The 24,796-nt window shown below is 28.4% G+C and overlaps 1 protein-coding gene across 2 annotated transcripts in view; it reads left to right on the top strand.

Moving 5' to 3' along the window:
* LOC129920174 (diuretic hormone 44) overlaps positions 1-24,796 on the top strand; it is a 53,819-nt gene that overhangs the window by 5,940 nt on the left and 23,083 nt on the right. The window contains exon 1 of one of the 2 annotated variants that reach the window (XM_056001399.1): positions 8,167-8,878. The exons of the other annotated variant lie outside the window; for it this stretch is intronic. The gene's annotated coding sequence lies outside the window, so the exon portion shown is untranslated. Of the gene's footprint in view, positions 1-8,166; positions 8,879-24,796 lie in introns of those variants that run through there. 2 annotated transcript variants of the gene reach the window in all.

The following is a 24,796-nucleotide window of genomic DNA, read 5'->3' as shown; positions in this document are numbered from 1 at the left end:
TGATAGGATGTCGGGAGCAGCCACCATCTTGGAAAAGAGGTTGCACGGAGAAAACATAACGCCAGGGATTACTTTAATTCTAGTATATTTAATCAGAATAAAGTTGAATATACCAGAAATAAAGTTAAATATACCAGAAGCATAGTCATCCCTGCCTTATTTTTTCTCTGTGTGGTACCGTTTCTATATAGGTATATAATAGCTCCATTTTTACTTATTTTAAACTTAAAATGACCAAAGACAGACTTACTCATAATAAAATTATCTAAAATATGATGTACAAAAATGAAGTTTGTGATTGAATTTTGATCAAAGTCAGGGCAAAATGTTTTTTTTTTTTTCATATATTGCTAAAAACAGCTTACCAAAATTTCCAAAAATATAAACAATTTTGCTTCTAAAAATCCTTACATAGCAAAAATACAAGCAAAATTGTTAATTTTTTGTTAAATTGATAGGTTCGGGGGTTCGGCTGTTGATTTGTTATAGACTCATCCAAATCCTAACCAAATAACCTGAAAGAGACGATTTCAGAACCCGATTCGAAGCGTATACAAAAATAATTTTAACTATAGCGACGTTCTTTCCTTAACATCCTGGATAAAATGTTTCAACGAATTAAGCCTCGACCTTATTTCCAACGTACCTACATCATAAACGTGAACTAATCAAGGTCAAGGTCAACTTCAAACAGGTTACTCATTTTCTTCAAGGTTCTGTCTTCCCTGGACCAAATATTTCAAGAAAAATTTAATATTTAATACAGACAATTTTTCTTTTCTCAATTTCCAAGGATTTTCTAATAAGACATCATTAAAAACAATTGACTATACAAAATGAGATATTATAACCTTTTGTGTAATTTATGATCAAAGCCGCAGCACCAAAAATCATAAACACTTTTCAACAAAATACATCTATATAAATCATAATTCCCTTACATTTCAACACTCTCTCTCTGAACCCTTACCAAAATCTATTTTGTGTTTGTTAATTTACATTTACAATTGAGCTTAGGGAATTACTTATGATAAGCAAATAATAATTGAAAAAGGAGAAACTTTTCATTTCTAGCTTGTTCCTTGTGATATTATTTATTGTGAAGTAAAATTCTCAAAATCTCGAATGATGATGAATTTTTACAACAACAACACGTTGTTTTAATTTATAATCAATTATAATTTCTTCTTAATAATATGAACTTTAAATTAATGAAATATATAAGGATTAAAGTTTTTGTGTTTATAAAACATAAACTTTTGTAGGTCCTTGAAGAGTTGTTTAGGTGTTTTAAACAAAATCAACCTTTACCCCACAAAGAGTCAAAGGCATTTAAAATTTAAGGAAGTTTGTTTGAGTTTTTGTTTTTGTTTTAAGAGTTAAAGATGCTGTTTGTAATAAGTTTAAACTTACTCAATTCTTGTATTTTTGTTGTTACTTTGAGATAAGGATCTATAGGGATGAGTTGCCTTGGGAGTCTTTATTTCAAAGAAACCCTCCACCAAAAAAATTCAACAACTTAATAGTCTATTGAAACCTTCACATCAAATTGATGACGAAGACTGTGACTATAAACTCTTTATGTTTTTGTTCAATAATGATGTGGCACCCAAAAACATACTAAGAAGACATTAGTCTTGAACTTAAATTTTTGATATTTTTTCTGGAACCAATGTTTTTTTTTTTTTTGTGTTTTGTTTTTTCCTTGTTATTTTTTTGTATTTTTTTTTTCTTTGTTGGACTATAAAAAGACGTTGAAAAGACAAGAACAATAAATCGATTTGAAGAACATGAAGATTCTTTTTTATTGGTAATGAATTAGCACTCAAAATAATACATTGTGTGGAAGTCAAGGCCGTAGACAATTGCAAAAAATGAGAAAGGGTGATTTAAAGTTTCGTTAATAACAATATAATCATTCAAATTTCACAAGTTATAGCTTCCAAAAGGCTTCCATAAAATCGTCCTTAGAAGCCATTTAAGTTAGAACTTCGTTTACCACATATTTAAAATAAAATTCTGCATAATTTTATAAAAGAACCTTCGTTCTTAACTTCGTTAAGTGAGCTAATAGAAGTTAGGTGAAGCAAAAACTTTGGTAAGACTTCTTTAACAACTTCTAAGCTAATTTATAGGGGAATTCGAAGACAACAACAGCTTCCCAAGTAAAATAACAGCTTCGTTAACAATAGAAACATTTTAACCTTGCAAGTAATGACTTCTATAAGGTTTCTAGAAAGTTTTTCTCAGAACCAATTTTATTATAGAAGTTAAATTTTCCTTTAAATTTTTGTAAAGCTGTTTAGAAGTGTGTCAAGAAGTCTTAGCGAACTTAAATTTCGTTAAGTGAGCTTAAACAAGTTTGATGAGGTAGTTACTTGGAAAAGACTTAATTAATACCATCTACCCAGATTATTTAAGAAATTTGAAAAACAGAAAACCCCAGCAAAGCAGCGAGCTTTTTAAATCGATGACATTAAGCATTGGTCTAGTATATGAAAGACCTAAGATATCAAATACCCGGTACCGACTATCCAACAACCGGTTCATGGAGTTATAAATCCTTCTTAAAACAGTTGCGTACCCCCTTACCCCTCGAATAAGATGCGACTCTGTTCTTCTACTTTTTGTATCCCTATTGAGGATTTGCGGAAGAAAGTTTATATCTTCCCATACATCGACCAAAGCTTAGAATGTCATGAATTGACTTTATACGAGATGTTATGTTTGTTTAGGAGGATAGTAAATTGTCAAGACATATACTCCAGTCAAAGCGTAGGAAAAAAGGGCCTCACCTTGCGATGAGAGGCACTGTCAGTTTTTATTTCATGGATCGATAGGGGTATATTTAAAAGGCTTAAACCCAATTTCTCACCACCTGATCATTCTTTTTAGCGGAGTTATTCACAAAAATGCATTTTTTGGGATATTTTACTTCTAAGCTAATATCTTTGCTCCAGGTTATCGTAGACCAAAAAATAAACATACATTCTCTTCCTTATAATATTTTCTATCGTTGTATGTAATTTCATTGTATTTGAGTGAGTAAATATAAAATGGCAGCCATTTAAAGTCAAATTCTTGTTGTTAAAAAACACATTTTTGTCATTATTTCGAAAAAAGCTTATATCATGATTGACATTTTTTCAACCTATTTTGTAGCCCTGTTCATGTCCTGCATTTTACAGAAAAAATTAGCTCTTTATCACCAAAGATAGCCGAGCTATTGATAAATGAACGCATGCAAAACCGGTGCGAAAACACCCAAAAATATCGTTTTTTGGGAATAACTCGACTTCAGAATGTCCTACGGCAAAAAATAAAGCAATGAATTGTTCGTTACAACATTTTCTATCAATTTAGTGCACAATCTTTTTGTTGAAACAAATAAAAAATAAGTAATATTAAGTCAAAGTCGTTTTTTTGTTTAGCAAACTCTTGCCATATTATTTTGCAAACGGTGCGAGTATTGGCTAAGAAAATAAAATATTATTGTAGTCCTTTAAATTATCTACAATTTAAAAAAAAAATTAGCTCTCTATGACCCACACGAGCCGAGTAATTAATTTTTTAAAAAAGGTCCAAATGACCAACGAAAAAACATAAGACAAATTCTCTTATAACAAGAAACAATGAAAACAACCCCTCTCACTGAGAACTAGTATTCGAATCATAAACAAGGGAAATTTTTTTGAATTTTCGTACGGATTAATGCTTTCTTAAAATTATAATAGCTCGGCTCCCGTGGGTCGTAGAAAGCTAAATTTTTTTTTAAATTGTAGATAATTTAAAGGACTACAATAATATTTTATTTTCTTAGCCAATACTTGCACCGTTGGCAAAATAATAAGGCAAGAGTTTGCTAAACAAAAAAACGACTTTGACTTAATATTACTTATTTTTTATTTGTTTCAACAAAAAGATTGTGCACTTAATTGATAGAAAATGTTGTAACGAACAATTCATTGCTTTATTTTTTGCCGTAGGACATTCTGAAGTCGAGTTATTCCCAAAAAACGATATTTTTGGGTGTTTTCGCACCGGTTTTGCATGCGTTCATTTATCAATAGCTCGGCTATCTTTGGTGATAAAGAGCTGATTTTTTCTGAAAAATGCAGGACATGAACAGGACTACAAAATAGGTTGGAAAAATGTCAATCATGATATAAGCTTTTTTCGAAATAATGACAAAAATGTGTTTTTTAACAACAAGAATTTGACTTTAAATGGTTGCCATTTTATATTTACTCACTCAAATACAATGAAATTACATACAACGATAGAAAATATTATAAGGAAGAGAATGTATGTTTATTTTTTGGTCTACGATAACCTGGAGCAAAGATATTAGCTTAGAAGTAAAATATCCCAAAAAATGCATTTTTGTAAATAACTCCGCTAAAAAGAATGATCAGGTGGTGAGAAATTGGGTTTAAGCCTTTTAAATATACCCCTATCGATCCATGAAATAAAAACAGACAGTGCCTCTCATCGCAAGGTCAAATGACGCTTTGACTGGAGTAATACGCTAATGTACTCCCAGATGGCTCGTGAAAAAAGAAGAAATCAACAAGAAAAAAAAAAAGATAGAAAGAAAAACTTAAATCTATAAGAAAACACGCCATCATCAAACCCACCATCGACATCGACCGCCAACATCCACTTATAATGTTGAGGAGTATGGTCTCGTGTGGCTAATAAGAGCGAGTGTTATTATTATGTGGGGAACTTTGTATTAGCCGAGATATTATGACGAGGCAATGACAGACATAGGATAAGCACCCAGGATGAACAAGTTAGTTGAATATTTAGGTTTAATATAGCACAAAGTTTACTGATCGATATAATATTAGAATATAAGTTTTTCAAACAAAATCGTTTGCTTTTTTTTGGAGGGGGATAAAATAATATCGAATAGTTATACTTTGATACATAAAAGGTCAAGGTATATGGTAAAAGTTTGACCTTTTAAGATGATAACGTTTCATCATAAAAATAAATTTGGGGGGTCACGCGGGGGTGGAAATTTGTGTTGTAGGTTAGTTGAACTTTTTTTTTTTTTAGTGTTTTCATGGGCAAATAAATTAAGTCAAAGTGTCAATTGGTTTTATGTTAGGGTATTTTCGGGGTTATCGTCTGGTGTTTTGTAAAGTCTTCGGCACTAAATTGACAAATCCGTTTCACTGTGTACACAATACGTAAAAGTGGAAAACATTTTTCATGGATTTTATGAGAAGAAGTCTATCGAAGAGAACACTCAAAGGATAATTAGCCAAATCGGAGGTGAGTTGGAGCTTGGAGGTATAAAGCTGAAGGTCGATTCCATCGTTTAGCATTGTACACACACATAAAATTTTTGTTTTTAGTTTTCTTATAATGGTTTAATTTTTGTTTGGCAAAAAAAAAATCATAAGAAAAAAAAGTTACACATACGCCACAGTGTCCGATGAATTAAAAAAAAAATGAAAAATGATACAAAACTGGCTATTTTTGTAATAAGAAAAGAAACCAAATGGGATTTAAAATTGTAAAATAATGACTTTGTCAGGATAGCTAAATGTCAAGTCAGTAATGTGCAATTAAAGTTTTTGGTTTATACGACAAGTACCTACTTGTTTCGTGCCTAAAAAAATGTCATGCTTTTAATCAAAACTAACATTACTGTGATGAAGAAGTCCGAAAAAAGGGTTTTCGTCATGACATCTTTTAGCATGTGCTTTTACATGTGACAGAATAATACAAAACTTGTTAAACATTAAACATTTGTTTTTTTTGATTTTTTTTTCTTGTTAATATAAACTTTTCAAAATTTGCTTCAAAGACTTGAAAAAAGCATGAAAAATTAATTTCGATGCTAGATATTATAGGCCAATCTTATGATTCGTAAAAAATTGATGTAAAATGTGAAAAAAGTGCGGATCCCGCAATCTTGTATTTCCCTATCTATAAAACTCCACTGAATTTAAGTAAATAAAACCAAAACTAACTGTTCGGAGATTAAGAAGAACCAAGCCTCATGGGCTTATGGTCTAAAAAACATGGAAAAGTATTAAAAAAAAAAACTGTATTTTGTTGAGTTCCTGACTTCACGGGTGGACGGATTTTTTTCGAAATTTGAAACAGACGATTTTTTCGAAATTTCCAAGGTTGTTTTTTTTTTTTTAATATCTCACTTAAAAAGTGTACCTCCGATACAAAGTTTTTGAGTTTTTTGCAACTTTATTGAAAACGGCTCAAACGATATCGATTAAATTTTGGGTAGGTACATATTGATCTAAGCTATTCTAATAAATCCGAATGTTTATAGTTTTTCTCAAAAAATTCGGATAGTGGAAATATGGCGTTGCCATTTTTTTGAGAAAACTGACATTTTTGTTATTTACGCTTATCTCGTTAAAGAATGGACTGATTTTATTTAAACCTTAAACACAGGTATTTCTTATCATTTAAAAGGATTGTGTGTATTCAAATTAAAAACAAAAATAAAAAGAAGTTTTTGTTCATAATTTTTTGTTTTTTATTATTTTTCTGGTTAGAAACCAGGTCGTTACAAAAGCAAGTACGTGCATTTCAGTCGTGGATTTTATTTTTAATTTTTTTTTTTGTTTTTTTTTTTTTTTTCAAGAAAGTTAATAATTGTGAATGGCGCCCAATATTTTAACATTAAATGTTATTTTAAATTAAATTTTATTTTATTTTACTTTCCTCATTAAAAACTTTATCAATTAACAATTAATTTACCATCCTTTGAAACACTAATTTTCATTATTCTTTATTCTTATCTATTAAAATTCGTCATTATTTCAAAATTAAGTGATTTATTATTTTATCCTTAAAAGGAAAACAACAAAAAAAACCCTAAATTCACTTAATGTCTTACTTTCATAAATTTTGATATTGAAAGACCAATATTTGTATATAATTTGTTCACTGTCGTCATTGGACTGCATCATCACCATCATCAACAAAAAAAAACTTTTAACATCTAGAAAAAGACTTCTTCTTCTTGTCCAAGAGTTTGTTTTTTTTTTTTTTGTTTTGTTTGGTTTTGTTTTACTTTCTTTTCATCACATCTCCTTGTGCATATAATCTAGAGAGGATTTAATAACTTCTCCGACACTTGGACGCAAATCTCTAAAACTTTTGACATCATCTGATATAATAAAAATGTGAATAAGATATTATTCTTTTACAAAAAAAAAGCAAAGTCCATGGAAGATGATGATGTCTTGACAATATTCGCGCGCTACTTCATCAGTGAAGAGCCAGCGAGCGACACAATAATGAACACTTCATCAAAATTAAACATTGTTGTAATTTGAAATTAATTGCTGGGAGAACGAACAGAAAAGACAAGATATCGTCAGAAAGTTGGGAGACGACGACGCGTTTATCATATCTGGAAGAAAGACCGCTTTCACCACCTACATACTCCCACAAGCTTGCTCCTCACACCATTCCATTTTCGATAAAATATGACACGTTATAATGTCGCCTTGTCATTTAGACATCACAACTACTCTATACAGAACCTTTAATTGAAGACTCCTTTTGCACGCTCATTGCTCTTGCTCTTGATGTTCATCTTTCAACCCATCTAATTCTCAACGGTTTTCCATTGAGTTCAAATGACTGACTTTAATTGCAAAACTGTCCTGTGTGATAAGGAAATATCCTTTGTGAGTTATAATGTAATTAATAGAAATTAATAAAAAAAAAAGGTGTAAAAAAACTCGATTAAAAAGAGTGCAACACACATAATGTTTCCACTCAATTTAACAGTTAATATAGTCACGAAGGACTCTTCTCCACATACACAGGATCAAAATTATACAAAAAAAAAATCTCATTATTACACCTGAGGGACGTTTAATCGAAAGTGTCTCTTCGATTTACATGTGCAAGTCATTTTTTGTATACTTTTTTTTTTTTTGGGAATAACTCCAAGAAAGGACATCAATTATAATATCCTTGTACCTGAATAAGGCTCTCCATGTTGCTGGACACATAATTTTCATTCAAAAAAACCAATTCCATGTGAAATTTTCCAGCAACATGATGAATTTTGTGTGTTGATTTTTTTTTTGTTGTGACGCATGCTCTTGGCAACACAAGGATTTCCATAAAAACAACTGTAGATCCTTTTCAAACCAGAGTTGTATACAAGTCGTTAGCCTGTTGCGTTCTAAAGCAGCAGCAGAGCATATAATATATAAAAGTTCCTCGAGGATATTTTCCAACATTATCACCGAGTAAAAGTTTATAATATTTTTGTCGTGTCAAAGGACGAAAAAGGATACTTTTGTCCTATTTCTTGTATATTTTTTTGTGTGTCAACTGTAAGAGAGAAAAATAGATTTTACCGTGTTCGTGTTAAAGTTCACACTTCCGGTCGTTGTCATTAACTCGCTCATTATTATTTATTTTATCACAAAATAAAGTACAAAAAAAAATAAAAAAAAAAGTGAAAGGAGTTTTGTCTTGTTGCTTCCTTATTACCAACAACCACATCAACCAACAACAACAAGTAACAGCAACGAAAACAACGACAAACGAACAACGGGAGGTTTTATTTTGTGTATTTTTTTTTGTGTGAAATCGGGGTTGTGATAAAAATACGATTACATTTTACGGTTAACCAGAGAATTATTGTTCCGGCAACGAAGTTCCATTTCCGCTTGTATCCTTTTTGAACCCAATTGAATTAAGTTTGTTCTTATTTTGAATCGACTCGTGTGATAAAAATAGTTTTTTTTCAGTTTATCTTCAACAAGATAATAACAAAGTGATATAAAAATAAAAGAAAGAAATTTTTTTAAGAAAATTATTAAATTTTCTTTTTCTGTGTGGTGTTACCAACTCTAAATCTCTTAAATTGGTAATTTAAAATTCTTAAAAAAAATATATAATTGTTTAAAATAATTAAACATAAAAGTGAGCTATAGTGTGTTAGTTTAATGGTCGTTGTTTAAAACAGTCATTTGTACAAAACTAAAGGATATTTTCAATTGTTTGCCGATAAGTACCCCTGCTTAATAAATTTAAGTTAAAATATTAAAAACTTATTTTTTTAATTTTAATTTAATTTAAAATCTTTTTGCAATTTTTGTTGTAAGTTGTTTTTTTTTTTCTTTTATTTTTTTAAAATTAGTATTTTTTTTTTTATCAATAACACTCGGGTTCTGAATTATTATTTTTTAATAAGTTTAAAATAAAAAAAAATATTAAGAAATTTAAAAAATGTTGATACCAAGCTTTTTTGTCAATTTTGTTTTCGAAAATTGTCTTTCATAGAAATCAGTTTTTTTTTAAATGTGTTCACTTTTGCTATTTTTTGTAAAACTAAATAATAATTCTAAATAAAGCGACGGTAAATCTTATATTGGTCAAAAACATAGTTCTCTTGTTATTCTTCAATAATTGCTAACGACAGTTTTTACAATTTTTAGACAGTTTTTCAAGGTCCAAGGCCGAAAATATAGTCCTATTTATAGTCCCTAATGGGTAAAGGACTGTTTTTACTATTTAAAGATCGTTTTCAAGGGACTGGAGAAAAAAACATAGCCCTCTTAAATTGTCTAATAACCCAACGACGCGACTGTTTTTTTTTTATAGTTTTTAGACCGTTTTTGAACATGCTCTCTTATTATTCCCAACCAAAGGAGTATTTTTACAAATTTTAATCAAGGATTGAAGTCGAAACATGCAAAAAATATATTATCTAATGGTAATTTTGTAATTTTTCACCGTTTTCGAAAATTAAAAATTCGAACTCGAAGATATAGTAATCCTAGTATTCTCTTGCGGCTTAATGAATAGTTTTTACAATTTTCAGTTCGCTTTCCAAAGTTTAATGTCAAAAATATAGCCTTATTACATTTTTTTTCAAATATCTAAAAAACTGTTTTTCAATGTATAGATAGATTTTGAAGAATCTCGGTCAAAGACTTGGAATTCATATATAATTCCTCAATGGATAAATGCAAGTTTTTACATTCTTTTAACCGTTTTTGAAAGTTCGAGGTTTTAAATAAAAATCTCGAATTTATTTATACAAGGCTCGAAACTGTCTTTATAATTTAAACACTGCCTTTGAAGATCTGGGTTCGAAAATATAGGCCTCTTTTTTATCTAACGGCTAAAAGACTATTTCTACAATTTTTCGATCGTTTTCGAAGGTTCGAGGTCAAATATTTAACTCTTTTATTATTCCTTTATTAGGAAATGACTGCTTTTATAACTTTTAAACCGTTTTGAAAAGCTCAAATTTGATGATGATAAAGATCATTTTGGAAAGCTTGAGTCTAACAATGGTTATACAAAAACAAGCCATTTTCAACGGTTCTTAATAAAAAGTTAAAAAGTGGCTGTATTCTTCTTGCACTTGGCTGGGAATTTATCCCTTGACTCTAATAACATTTTACCATTTTTATCCTTTCATGATGACAACAACAACAAACCAAAATCATCACTGGAATAATTTGACGATTTAAGTGTTAAAAGGTTATAATGAACCCTTTTTAGACTTTCATTTAATGCCTTCTTAAGCACAGGTGCGGAATTAAATTTAATTATACATACATATAAACACGTGTTTAACCGTGATTGAAAGAAAGTTGAAGGTTATGTTTGTAAGCTTCAAACTCATAATCTTTTTTATACGGTGTCTGTGTCTAAAGAGTGTCCTCAAAATTTTCTATATTTACACTCTTATCTATTTTTAGTTCTTAATTTCTCAAACTTTTAAATAAGCATAGATAAGATGACAACCCAATTAAACGCCAGGAGATGTGTTTCTACACACAGAAACACATCTCCTGTCCCTGTTTTTGTATCCTTTTCAAATTAATTGAATGCTTAAGTTTAAGTTTTTTCATACAAGGTCTATAAGGTTTAAAGACACAACAAAACAACAAACTATCAAAGAAGAAAAGGTCATTCTTAACATAAATATGTAAGTACATCAACAGGATTTTGTATTGTATGTGTTTTCATTTTAAATCAAAGTTTAATGAAACAATTTTACAGACATTTGACCCTAAATAGGGGTTTTGTGTTTTCTTCAATTTGTTTTAATCTTTGATGATGGAAAATATTAAATTTAAATATAGGGGTTAAATCTTTCTTTAATATGCTTGATAGATTGATGCTGGTCAAATTAAACTTGAATTTTGTTTTAAAAGAATTTTAAATAGTTTCTGGAAGGATAATAAGGAAATGTTAATAGTTGAAATTGAATTTTATGGTGGTTGCAAGAACTTTTATACTTTCTAACTGCCTTAAACAAACAAGATATTTTGAAAAATTAATAATTAATTTAGAACAATTTTTTAACATACATAGTTATCTGGTTTGCTTGAACTGCATTAATAACTATATTTTAATTACTGAAAATGTTGAAGTTTTAAAGTTTTGGATTGTTTTTCAAAAAATTTTCAAAAAATTATTTATTTATCAAAGACGGATAATCTTTTTTTGATACCTTGTTTGTTTCGAAGTTTTTTGGAAACCATAAAATATTCTAACATCAACAGTATATAACTTTGTTGAGTACAATTTTTTTTTTAAATCAAAGTACCTACTTGCAAATAATATTTTCTTAAAGTTATCAAGGAGCGCAGAAAAGTTATTTTAAGTTTCGAAAATGTTTTCGACTAAAAATTGTTCAAAATTTGTTTAAAAACAAATTCAAGTAGTAATTGCGGGATAGATGCCGGGGTTTTTGAAAAATTAATTTTTAAATTATATAATGGTGAAAAATTTTAAATTTTTAAAAAAAAACTAAACAATGGGTTTGTTTACTATCATAAAAAAATACTTAACTTAAAAAAAAATTATTTTTTTTATGAAATTAACAATAAAGAAAAAAGTATTAAGTGGGCCATCTCTCCCTTCATGTGTGGGAGAGATGCCGCATAGTAAATGCATTGAATTTGTATTTGTTAATTAATGTGGAACGTGTTGTATTCTTTAATCATCACGCCTATAATCTGTACGGTTGATGAATTCGTTTTTTTTGTACAGGGTACGATTTTTTAGTACCCGTTTGCTACATTTTTTGCATTGGATACATTCTTGTTTTTTTTTGTTGAGAAATAGTTTTTTCTACATTGGTCACAATTTTTTCGGTTCTCAGCGGGCTAAGCCAAAGCAACATTCACTTTTCAGTTGTTGTCTTCTTTTAACCTGTTTTTCTTTTTTTTTTTAACGAGGTAGTGGGTAAAACGTCTGAAAATACCCTAAGTTTTTAAAAATTGGGCATGGGTTTTTCAGGAAGTGGTGAATTTCTTAAAATAATTTTATTGGCGCAGCGCTTTTGAAACAAGATGATGTGTGAATTCGCTTTTCAAAATGATTGCAAGAGTGAACGTGATTGCTTACTTGGGAATGTCAGTTCTGAAATTGTTGTAGGAAGAAGAGATGTTTCTGAAAGCTGAGATGTTGCGGGGTTATCCCTTTCTCGATGCATTTTTAAGCTTTTTTTAAGACATCTTTGGTCTAACTTCCTCTTTAACTCTTACAGATACATTTTCGTGACCTAATAAAGCTTAATATTTTCTTTTAAACGAAAAAAGACACTAAAATCAGAATGCGGCATCTTCTCCCAACAAAAATGCGGCATCTCTCCCTTTTGTGAGGGAGAGATGCCGCACGACACCACACAACAACAAAAAATAAGAACAAAAAAAAAATCACACCCATCACTTCTTGAAACACATATTAACTAAACAAAATCATTACATTTAGAAAAAAACGCAATAACTTGTCTCAGAAACGAAAAATTCCCACAGGCTGAAAAATTTCCATAGTCAAAAGGCGAGCAAAAAACAAAACAAACGACAAAAACTTCCGTTACATATACAATATGTGCAGATTTTTTTTGCTACGTTTTAATTTGAATGTTAAACGAACAAATTACAAAAAAAAATTTTTTGCCTGGACGACTAGATATATGATTTCAGTTGACTGCGGCAACTCTCCCGACGCGGCATCTCTCCCGCAATTACTAGTAAAAAGTCCAATCATTTTCCTTTTCAAAATACGTTTTAAAATTCCCTTTGAATTTTATTTTAATTGGTCCTCAGAACCGTAGCTAGAAGGAGTATTTAAGTAATACAAAAATAATGCCCTTACTTAAAAACATAATAAATGCTAAATGATTTCATATCGAATTTTTTTTTCTCAAATAAAAAATGTTACATACTAGTTTTAAAATGCATGCATCATCAGTTCTTCTCTTTCATCTCTAAATTCTGTAGGCCAGATAAGGTTGCACACGATTTGTATGATAGTCCAGGGCATTTATATGGATGACCTAGTAGTTTTTATCAATCCTAAACTTTGTTTCAAAAATCAAAACTTTATTTTTTGCAAAATTCACTTTTTTCTGCCATCTTGGATTTAAATATTTTTTTAATTATCTGGGTCTGTATATCTAATAATAAACAAAGCATAGTAAAGTTTTACTTTTTGTATGGCAAAAATGTGATTTCATGACTATTATATAATTTTAATTATACAGTTATAATTTCTAGAGCCTGATGCTTTTTTAAGGAAATTATAATTAAAGTCTTGATCTAAAAAAATAAATAAAAATGCAAGCACATCGTACTCTCCAAAAAAAATTTTCATTGTTGCCGATGTCTTATATGAAAAAAGAGTTTATTTAATAAAAAAATCATGTGTGCAATTTACACGTGGTTGAAGTGAAACCTTAAAAATAATTTTTCTTGCAAAAAAAAAAAATCGAAAAAATATATTTTTTTTTTATTCCATCACTTTTTTTTTATGACAACCTACAATAAATTTTATACTATCTGAAAGCTTATTGTTTCAGCTCAAAATTTTTATATCGACCATGTCTATACAACATCTACAAAAAGAGCTAGAATAAGTTTAATTCAATTAGGTTTCATAAAAAAAAAGCAAAACAATCAATCTCTTATCTCTTCTAACGCCATTAAATCCATTTTTTAAATGACAACCTATAATAATGATTTTTTAAAGCCAACCATGTCGAAATTTCAAACTGAGATTACGGTACTTCCTCTACTGCTGGCTGGTCATCGGCAACAGATCTCCATAGGTGTTTTGAAGTATTTTTCAATTTGATATTGTGTAACTTGTAGAGAACGTAAAGCAATGTGTGGTATATCAAATGAATGGTCATATTATCAGCATGTTAAATAACATTTTTATGTGCCCTAAATCAAAAGATATAACGTGTTTAGAAAAAGAACATCTTTTCACTCTTATCTCAGAATTTTGAATATGAAATTGATTGAAAGTTTATTCTATTATCTATCTACTGTATAAATTTCATTCAGCTATCTATTAAAACAAAAAAGTTATGATCAATTGATTTTTCGTGTCGCTTTTTCGTTTCATCTTGTTTCAAATCACTACGATACTAAAGAAGTTTTCACTTCAAAAAGTCTTAAATTTGAACCTAACCTTAATTTTATCATTTCTCAATTTTTGAAATTTACAGATTTAAATCATCTGGATTCTTATAAAAGTTATAGTCCTTTAAAAATAGAAAAACGTTTCCAAAATGTAAGTTCATGACTTTTTAAGTTTTAAAACTGAACTAATTCCGGCTACTTTAAAATTCCCCTCGACAAATCTAACATTGTATTCGAATTCACATTCGGATGCAAATTGAATACCTGATAGGTCCTAAGTGACATCAACAAGAGGTTAAGGGGTTTAATGTGGGTCCCACACGCGCAGTCTTTTTTCTACCATCAGAAGACAATTGATTGTTCAACACATGGAATTCCTTGAAACAACCATTATCAATTGGATTTGACACGTGCTACTACATATGGTTTAAAGTTTCAATTTTCAGATGTGTTCTTTGCAGAAAGTGAAATTGTGTAAAGTCAAATTGATTCATGGAAAAAAATTGAAAACGAGAAGATCAGATGGATAAAATGTTTAAGATAGTTTTTTGAAAAAAAAAATATTTTAACCGTAAATGGATTGTGTTTTATAAAGTTAAATATTGGAGCATATCAAAAAAGTGGAAAATAAATAAACACTTCGTCAAATGTTGTTTGCATTTTATAAATTCAATTTTTTTTTTTATTTAAAGCTAAAATTTTCAACCAAATTACTTTGAATTTAAATTTAAAACTAAAAATTTTATTTATCTACGTTTCTATTTGAATAATTTAATAAAGCAATTTAAAAATATAAAGTTAATTTACTGGCTATTTATTGTATCGAAGAACAACTAATTGACTCATGAATTTTGTCTCGTTATTATAAAATATTTTTTAGGTATAATAAAATCTTTTATTCTCAAAAATATAGAAAAAAATGACTAACAAATTTGCATAGGTATGTGATTTAAAATGAAAAATTTTTAAATTAAATGATTTAATTTGTAATTTGTTTATGCAAAATAAACTCATCACAAGCTCGGTCAGACATTTGTGAAAGAAACTTTGGGTTAATTTAATGTTCAAACTGTTAATTGGCCCATTGCAAAATTGCACTTGAAATTATTTATTTTTGTTTACTATAAATTGTTTTAAATAATATATGTACGTGTGTCAATATTAGTGATATTTATCGGTTTGACATGAAAACATTTACCATACAATGTGAAATCAATATAATAAATAATGAATAGTTGTGAGGAATTTCACTTTTTTTATTTTGAAAGGTGTTGTATGTTATTTAGCTTGAAATTGATTTAAATGTAACCGTTCGCGACCAAAATATTAATGTTATAAAAAAAAGTGAAATAAAAACAAATAAAAATACTTGATTAAGTATAACAATGCCAGAAAAAAAGTTTAAAATGATAAATTAAAGTGTACATAACTTCGGGCGATCCCAGTCATACTGTTTATTTATTTCAACGGATATTAATATGACCACAACATTTCCTTTCATGTCTCTAATTTTTGTTTGTATTGTTTTCAATGGAATAAAAAATATAAACTTATTATTTTTTGTCTTTTTTTCGAGTTAAATCCATAATATGCAATACTAATAGCCACACAAATTGCTTACAACCTTCATCAAACCAATTCAATTCAGATTAATCCCATTTATGCTACTAAAAGCAGGACATTATGATTTAATGCTTTTAGAAATAGCAATAATGTAAATAAATGCTCCGTTCGTGTTCAATTTAATGTTTGGCATAATAACATGATGTTTTCCATCTTTGCCGTTTTAATATACCAATTATAATGGAAGGATATGACATTTGAAAGATGTTGCACAATATGAAAAAATGTATATTATTCTCAAAATTAAAATTATATAGTTAACCTAGTAACAAGGAGCCAATTCGTAACCCTGTTTTCTTAAATGCTTTAATTGTACTTAAAAAAAATCACTCATACGCCATACATCGTTTTTTTAAATGAAGAAATGAAGTACTGACTTTTTTTCAAGCTGTTATTCATTGTTTTTTTTAAACACTCGGTCTTAAAATCAGAATATAAATTGAATTTTAACTTTCACACTATTTTGAAGATGCTCATATTTTATTGCGATCAAAAGGTTCAAGAATTATTCACTGCTCTGAACAGTCGGGGATCTAGGATTTCTTCTTGACGGGTTTAGGACTTGAAAGCTACGAGATTTTAATATTAAATCAAATATTTGACTGTCTTTTGACTATCCCTCAAGATCAAAATTACATTCAAGGAAAAAATCGAAAATAATGACTACTCAAAATAATTATGGGAAGTACATTTTGTTTGTTTTTTTTTTCTATTTATCCGAATTTTTATGAAAAACAAAAATTTTTGTAAAATAAAATTCAGAAACCAAAAAGTCTTAGATCGTCAACTGCATTCAATGCAATGTTAAGTCGTTTCATAAATAAACACGTGTTCTGGTAAATTTTCTAGTTGTTGGGTTTTTCACACACTTTTTCTACTTTTTCACTTTCAATGGTTTCAAAGGTTCAACCCCCAAACGATGTAGATTTAACTTTTAATAACGAACAATTTTCAGAAATTTTTTTTGAAAATTGTTGAAGCCGTATTTTTATATAGTTTTATTATAAACAAAAATTTATCAAAAACTTAAAAAAAAATAATTAAGAAATTTTTATCGACACATAAAAACAAAATTTAAAAATTTCATCAACCCGTTTTCAGAAAATTGAATTTTCAAAATCAAATTGGAATATTTTTAAAAAATCGAATAATTGATTTTTGAGTTTTTTTTTCATTTCGAAACGTACCTATAAATCTGTACAAAAATGTTCATTAAAGTCGGTTACGCCATTTAGGAGAAAGTCAAAACGGTACTATAAACCGTTAAAAAACAAACAGGTACCGTTAATTTTGGTTTTAAAAATATTTCGACTTCTTCTCTTAGGAATCTCTAAAACCACATTACTATAAAGTTTAAACTAAATCATTTCAGTGGTTTGTGCTGTACAATACAATACTCGATATAGAGATAGATAGACAGATAGAAATGCGGGACCCACTCTTTTCTTCCATTCTTTACCATTGTAATGTCATTTGTGATTGTTATTTCGTTTTGATTTTTTATAAGAATCCTAATTGCCCTTTGGTAGCTACATATATCGAAGGTAAAAAATTTATTAAATGTTCGAAACTGTGAAAAGACTCCTAGAACTATAAGATTTTTTTTAAAGACAAATTTGGCTTAGTTAAGTATGTACCTACATAATATACTTTTCTGAAATAAATTCACAGGTTAGTTCCAGGAACCTTTTGCTGGTTGATAAAATAAACAAATTTAATTTTTCTTTAATTCCACAACTAACATCCTTTCACCTATTTCATTACCCACTAAAATTTTGGCTATAAAGTATTCTTAGTTGTGTCTTTTTATACAACCAATAAACCGATTATCATATTTATAATAGTAACTTCTTAAGCATTAAAAATATTTTCAAAGCTACTACCTACGTTATCCTCTTTGATCTTTATATAAAATAAAATAATTTTCCTTTCCATCAAGTACATTCCTTCCGTTCTTATACATATATAAAACCAGTTATGCGGTTGAAAATACCTTAAAAAAGAATTTTCTTACCAGATACTTATTTACCTTTTGGCAGGAAATAGTGATGTCAACTAAAATCCTGAATTTCTAAAGTTATTTACCAAAAAAAAAAAAAAAATACTTTCACTTCCTTTGAGTAACATCGAAATTAATACACCATCAGACCAGTTGCTGTTTGTTGTGTTGTCTGACTTGGTGATGTTCACAGGAAGAATCGTGTATGAATGACATCCTGAAAATTTTCAAATTTCAGCTCACTAGTGTACATAATGTCATCTGCAGGAAGTTTATTCTTGGGATACTTTATTATGGCTATTTTTTTCTCATTTTTTTTTAATGTTCAATGTTCATTTCTATAAACTCTCATAAAATACAATTACACAATATTTTCTAAAGTGTAGACGTACTGAAAAACACACACACACATAACACACATTGTATAACACTTTTCTATATTGCACATCTGATGTAATGTAGAAGAATTCCGAGAGGTGTTTGTTAGACGAGTGTATGGTGTTGTTCTATATAGGAGAGGAGACCACTCTTGTGTGTAAATTGTAACACACAAAAGATGAAGGTACAACAAGGAAACTTAAACATCCTCTTTTCAGACCATGACCATGTTATGTCCTGTGTTCTGGTACGGCAGACTATATAGAAGACTGAAGGTCAGATATTATGAGAGAAGTAAAGTGTTCCAGTCCATTGTTTTTTGAGTTTTTTTTTTTTTTTGCTTGCGTTCATTTATTAATAAAATAAAAATAGCTTTGGAAAAATGTTTGATATCAACTATTGGTTTTAACATAAGAGACATGGTTGCCACTTTTTGAAAAATATTTTTTTTTGTGAAAAATTGTTTTATTGAAAAATATTTTTTTTATGAAAAATTGAGATTTTCAGAAAAGTTTTTTTTTGCAAAATATAACAGTTTTAATAATAACCAACTTTCACTCCAATATAAACAATATACCTGGCTGAAGGTTTTAAGCCTGGCAATGCTGCAACTAACAAACAAAAATATACTTTTGAGAAGGTTTTCAGAGTGATGAACTCGAATCCGAAGTAAAAAAAAATTAATAAGCTCCCGTTTTTGAAATATTACCGTTAGAAAATGCAGTACTTCAAGCTTCATTCTTTTATATAAGGAAAATTGTTTGAGCATATTTAGTAACGGTTTTTATAAGAACTGTTTTCCACCTTTTTAAATCCGTTTAAATCTTTCCGATATCTTTTTTACTGCCCGAGATATCCTCAGTTGTTTGTTGGCATATTTTATAACGTCATTATCTCCTTTATGATATAGTATGAAGCCAAACCCACTTCATATCTCGGGCAATACAAACGATATTGAAAAGATTTAAACAGGTATCGAAAGATACCTAACAATTTTCCTTATACAAAAGAATAAGGTCCGAAGAACTGAAAAAAATGTTTTTTTTGCATTTTCTAACGGTACTATCTCAAAAACGGGTGCTGATTAGTTGTTTCTGACTTAGGATTCGAGTTCAGCACACCAAAAACCTTCAGAAAAGTATATTTTTGTTTTGGCAACAAAACCCTTGTAAACCAGTGTAATCGTAACATTAACCATGCCATGAATTTCTGAATTAAGTATTCTTAAAAATTTCCTTAAAACATTGGTACAAATTTCTACATAGTGGTAATCATGTTAAAAAAAATTTTTCAATTTTTGTTTTAATCAAATGATTGTAAACACTGAAAAATATTTTTCTTTCCTAAAAGGGTCAAAACCACAAAATTAAATATTAAATAGATAAAAGAAAGTTATTTTCCAGAAAAAAATGGTTAAATTTTGTTTATTGATTTCGTACAGCTTTGAAGTATCTACCATTACCGAAAAAAAGTATCCTTCAAAGGATACAAAACAATGTTTGTGGTTGAGACTTTCATAGAAATAAGTAAAATAATTTGATAATATCTGTTATGAAAACAATATTTTATTTATTATTATTAAAAGTTTGCCCTCGTGTGTTTTCTTTTGGGAATATAGGACTTCATAAATCAATAAAACAATATTGATTGAAATTAAAATCGTTTAATAAAATATTACATCAATGAAATTACATTTCAACCACATTAGATTTTAATCAATTTGTTATTATTGTTTTATGGTCTGTTAAGGGGAGAATGTTTTTTTTGACATGTGCGTAGTGATTTTGATAAACGATGTTTATTTGTTAGTAAAACTTTCAAAATTAATTTAAATGTTGAGCTAAAAATATCTTGAAATTTTAATTTGAAATTCAAATAAATTTCCAACAAGACAAACTGCAGATGTTTCCTTCCTAATTTCCTAGACAAAAGAAAAATAATGAAGTATAACACTAAATTGTGTGGAGAAAACTTTTTCCTTATGAAAATATATTTGATAAATTACCCGTACTCATAATACTGTCATATTGTGGAAATTTTTGTTTTATTGTTACTAACTTTTAGATGAAAACAGTGAGAGTATGAAAATTGACTAATCCTTGAAATGGATAAAAGATTCAACTTCAACAAAACATAAATATCAATCGTAGTCGTAAGGAAGACAGAGTGTAATCTTTTTGTGTCATATTAGAGTTTATTAAAGAATAGATTTTTATTTGCTGTTAAAATAAATGGTCTTTTTGACTGAATGAGTAATAAAAGTTTTGGATTAGGAAATAATTTGAAATAAAAAAACACATTTTATCTTGTGCAATTCTGTGGTGTTAATCTCTTTTGCGGTATCGGACACGACATTACACAAAATGTAAAAAGTGATTTTTAAAATTTGATAGTTAAAATTTTTGTATGGTTTTCTAAAATACAATTCAAACCGTCAAACAAATAATATGAATAAGGCTTTTTTCTCTCAAAAACGATTATAATTATCGCGTGAACTTATTACGTCAGATAAGCTTGTAATTTTGAAATAAAAAAAAAATATTTTGGAATCTGCGGATATAACAATTTTGTATATTTTTTACTTTCTTTTGAACCATTGAAACGATTTCAACGATTTGGTTTTGAAATTTTTAATACCTATAAACTGAGTGCCCGCCATACGTTTTCCTAATTTTGAATAGTAAATACAAAATGAGATTTAAAAAATATTTACAGTTTCTTTCTTTCTTTGCTATTAAATTAAATTTGGCAACTTTAGAATTCCTACATATTACTCTTAATCTAACTTTTCTAAATGATTTAGATTATTTGTCAGAAAATAAAGAAAATCACAAATTTAATTGTACATTTATGTAAAAAAAAAAGTACTCATACGCCATACAACTTTTTTTTTAGTTTAATGAAATACTCTTATATCTGCACCTAAATTTCACTGTTTACTCAATTTTTTCTTTCAAATTTTTACTCACTGAAAAAAAAACATTCCAATGACACTTTTTATCATTGCATTAATTAATGCAATTTCACAAACAAATTGCCATATATCTCATTTTCAGTCAAACTTTTTTGCATATTTTATGGTATGGTTAAAATCATTTCTAAATCTAAAAAATGCAATTATTGTGCAATATGTTTGGTTTGTTAAATATTTATGATAGCACTTTCTCGAAACAAAAAACAAAACAGATTTTTTTCATTTTAATAAAAAAATTAAAGCCAGTAAAGAAATGAGAAACAGATTTGCGAGCACGTATACAAATCACAAAACAAATAGTTGTTTAAAATAAAATTATACATATACACCATTGTGTTGCTCTGATTGTTAAAGTAAGTATAAGTTATAGATACAATTAAGTTCCAAAAAAAAAGTGACAAAGTAGGTAAGATGTATTTTTTAAAAAGCAAATTGAAAATCGAAAAATTGATTTTTTTTTGGAACAATATAAACTTAAATTCAAGGCTATTAGTGAGTTCTTATCTGGGCTTTTTCTAAGATCTTAAATTTTTTTTTCTTTTATTAAAATATCTCGAAAATATTTTTTTAAACGAAACTCATATTTTATACAGCGAATAACTGGAATAAAAAACTGTAAATACATAAATTTCAAAGTTAAAAAAAAAGATTTTTATTAACTCTTTTAGTTATAGAATTTACTTTAAAACTTTACTTTATGGGAAAAATACAAGTTTAGATTTAAAAAAGTACTCGAACTTAAAGATGTAGAAAATTTGATACTGTGTTTTGTTGAAATGTATTGTTTTAATTTATAAGTTATAGATACAATAAAGTTCCAAAAAAAAAGTGACAAAGTAGGTAAGATGTATTTTTTAAAAAGCAAATTGAAAATCGAAAAATTGATTTTTTTTGGAACAATATAAACTTAAATTCAAGGCTATTAGTGAGTTCTTATTTGGGCTTTTTCTAAGATCTTAAATTTTTTTTCTTTTATTAAAATATCTCGAAAATATTTTTTTAAACGAAACTCATATTTTATGCAGCGAATAAGAAGCCCAACTGGAATAAAAAACTGTAAATACATAAATTTCAAAGTTAAAAAAAAATGATTTTTATTAACTCTTTTAGTTATAGAATTTACTTTAAAACCGTAGAAACTTTATAATCCATTCAATATGAAAACAGGAAAAAATACCCATACGCCAAACAATTCAGTATTTAATTTTTTGAAGTGAAAACTTCTTTAGTATCGTAGTGCGTTGAAACACGATGAAACGAAAAAGCGACAGGAAAAATCAATTGATTATAACTTTTTTGTTTTAATAGATAGATGAATAAAACTGTAGATAGGTAGTAAAATAAACTATAATTGTACAAAATTTCAATTAATTTCATATTCAAAATCCTGAGATAACGGTGAAAAGATGTTTTTTTTTAAACACTTTATATCTTTTGATCTAGAGCACATACAAATTTGATTTAACTTTCATACGTATGCTGATAATATTACCTTTCATTTGATATATCACACATAACGGTATGTGGTTTACAAGTTACACAATCTTTGAAAAATTGAAAAAACATGAAAAATACCTCAAAACAACTGTGAAAATCTGTTGCCGATGACCAGCCACCATTGTAGGAAGTACCGTAATCTCAGTTTGAAATTTCGACATGGTTAGCTTTAAAAAATTCTTACTTTTTTTTGTACGCATCGTAGAAATATGATTGAAGCGTCATATAAAAGGTGAAATAATAAGCTGTCAGATGATATAAAATTTAATTGTGTTAGAATAAAAAAAAATTATTGTTATGAATAAATTATTTTTATACTTTTTGCGTATTGTAAGAATTTAATTAATTGTAATTTTTTTCTCAAGAAAAGTGATTTTTTAAGGTTTCACGTGTGAATTGCACACATGATTTTTTTTTTTTAGGTTTCAACTGATGTATCTTTTTATGGTAATCATATCCTGTAAGTAATTCTGTCTGTTAGTTTTTAAATTTTGGAAACAAAAATTTCCAAATAAAAGTTGTTATATAAATATCAAAATTTCCGAATGTCTAGTCTGAAGATTTATTGAAGTTTTTATGACTAGCAATTTCCAGTAATCGCTGTTCGTTGTTCCTTTTATCATCACTTACTTTCTGTTTTGCAAAAATATTCACAACTTTGTTTCATTTAAAATTCAATGAAAAAAAAAAATTAAAAACAAAAACACGAACGATAAAACAAAATTCTCCCTTGCCTTTGCCAAACTAACCAGAAACACCTTAAAAATTTCAAACATTGTAAAAAAAGAACAAAAAAAAAAAGTATAAATTCTACAAAGTTTATTTTATACAAATTAACCTTTTAATTTCCTCAAAGGAAATCTCTTTCTTTGTTTTATTACAAGCAACAGAGTAATAATTTATCCAACACTACACCTAATAACCATTACCCATCCCTACAAAACTGAATAATATATATAAAACCAGCCAAGCCCATACCCATACCTTTTTTTTTTTGCTTCTTCTCATCCACAACACTATAAAAACCTCATGAAATTGATTCTGACAAATTTACTTGCAAAATGTTTTTTCTTCTAAATATTTAATCAAGAACTTGTCTGATTTATTAAATGAAACAATTTGAGAGAAACATCCTTAATAAAAAGCGAAAGATAGTGAATAAAAATGTCCACCAAAATAACACGATACATACAAACAAACGATATGGACGACGCAGGATGATGGCAGGACATGGTTATGTTTAGTCGTCTACGTGCATTAAGCTGTCCCATGATTATGGATATTTCCATGAATGAAATATACAATTTCTTCACTATATTTTGCTATTTTACTCAAAGAAAGGGCAATAAATGAAGAGCATATTTCGGTGCTAAGGGCGTTCGTTATTTTCGTGTCAAAAACATTCTATAACCTTTTTAGCAAGCAAGTAAGAACTCATTCTCTCTTATTGATGATCGGTGTGAACTTTATCATTTTCTGGTACGTTTCAAAAAACCCACGTAGAAAAATAAGTCAAGGTTGGTCCATAAGTGAAACAGTCAATTGCCTTAGGGCCTCCACGAATCTGAAGCTGAAGCGTTTTTAAAATATAGAAAAATCAAGATTTGTTCAATAGAAGCAATTTTAAGCTTCCTCTAAAGATAAAATAAGAGGCCCTCATGTAAGCTTAAAAGAACATTTCCCTATACCAAATCCACCCCTGTCGAATAAACTGAATGGTATCATATATCCTTTCGCCATTTATGCCACCATGAGGAACCGAATACCAAGACAACGATAAATGAATTTGATGCATTTTTGGACATCCCCAAAGGATAACGCAGGGATTAATGGAAGTTTTTATGAAGCGTGATGAAGTGGTGAATGTACCACTTTGGGATCACAGGAGCTCAGAGCACTCAATCCTTGTGTCTTATTTTT

The sequence above is a fragment of the Episyrphus balteatus genome, chromosome 4 (assembly GCF_945859705.1).
Source record: "Episyrphus balteatus chromosome 4, idEpiBalt1.1, whole genome shotgun sequence".
In the NCBI taxonomy this organism is placed as follows: domain Eukaryota; kingdom Metazoa; phylum Arthropoda; class Insecta; order Diptera; family Syrphidae; genus Episyrphus; species Episyrphus balteatus.
This window is presented reverse-complemented; position numbering and strand designations above follow the sequence as displayed.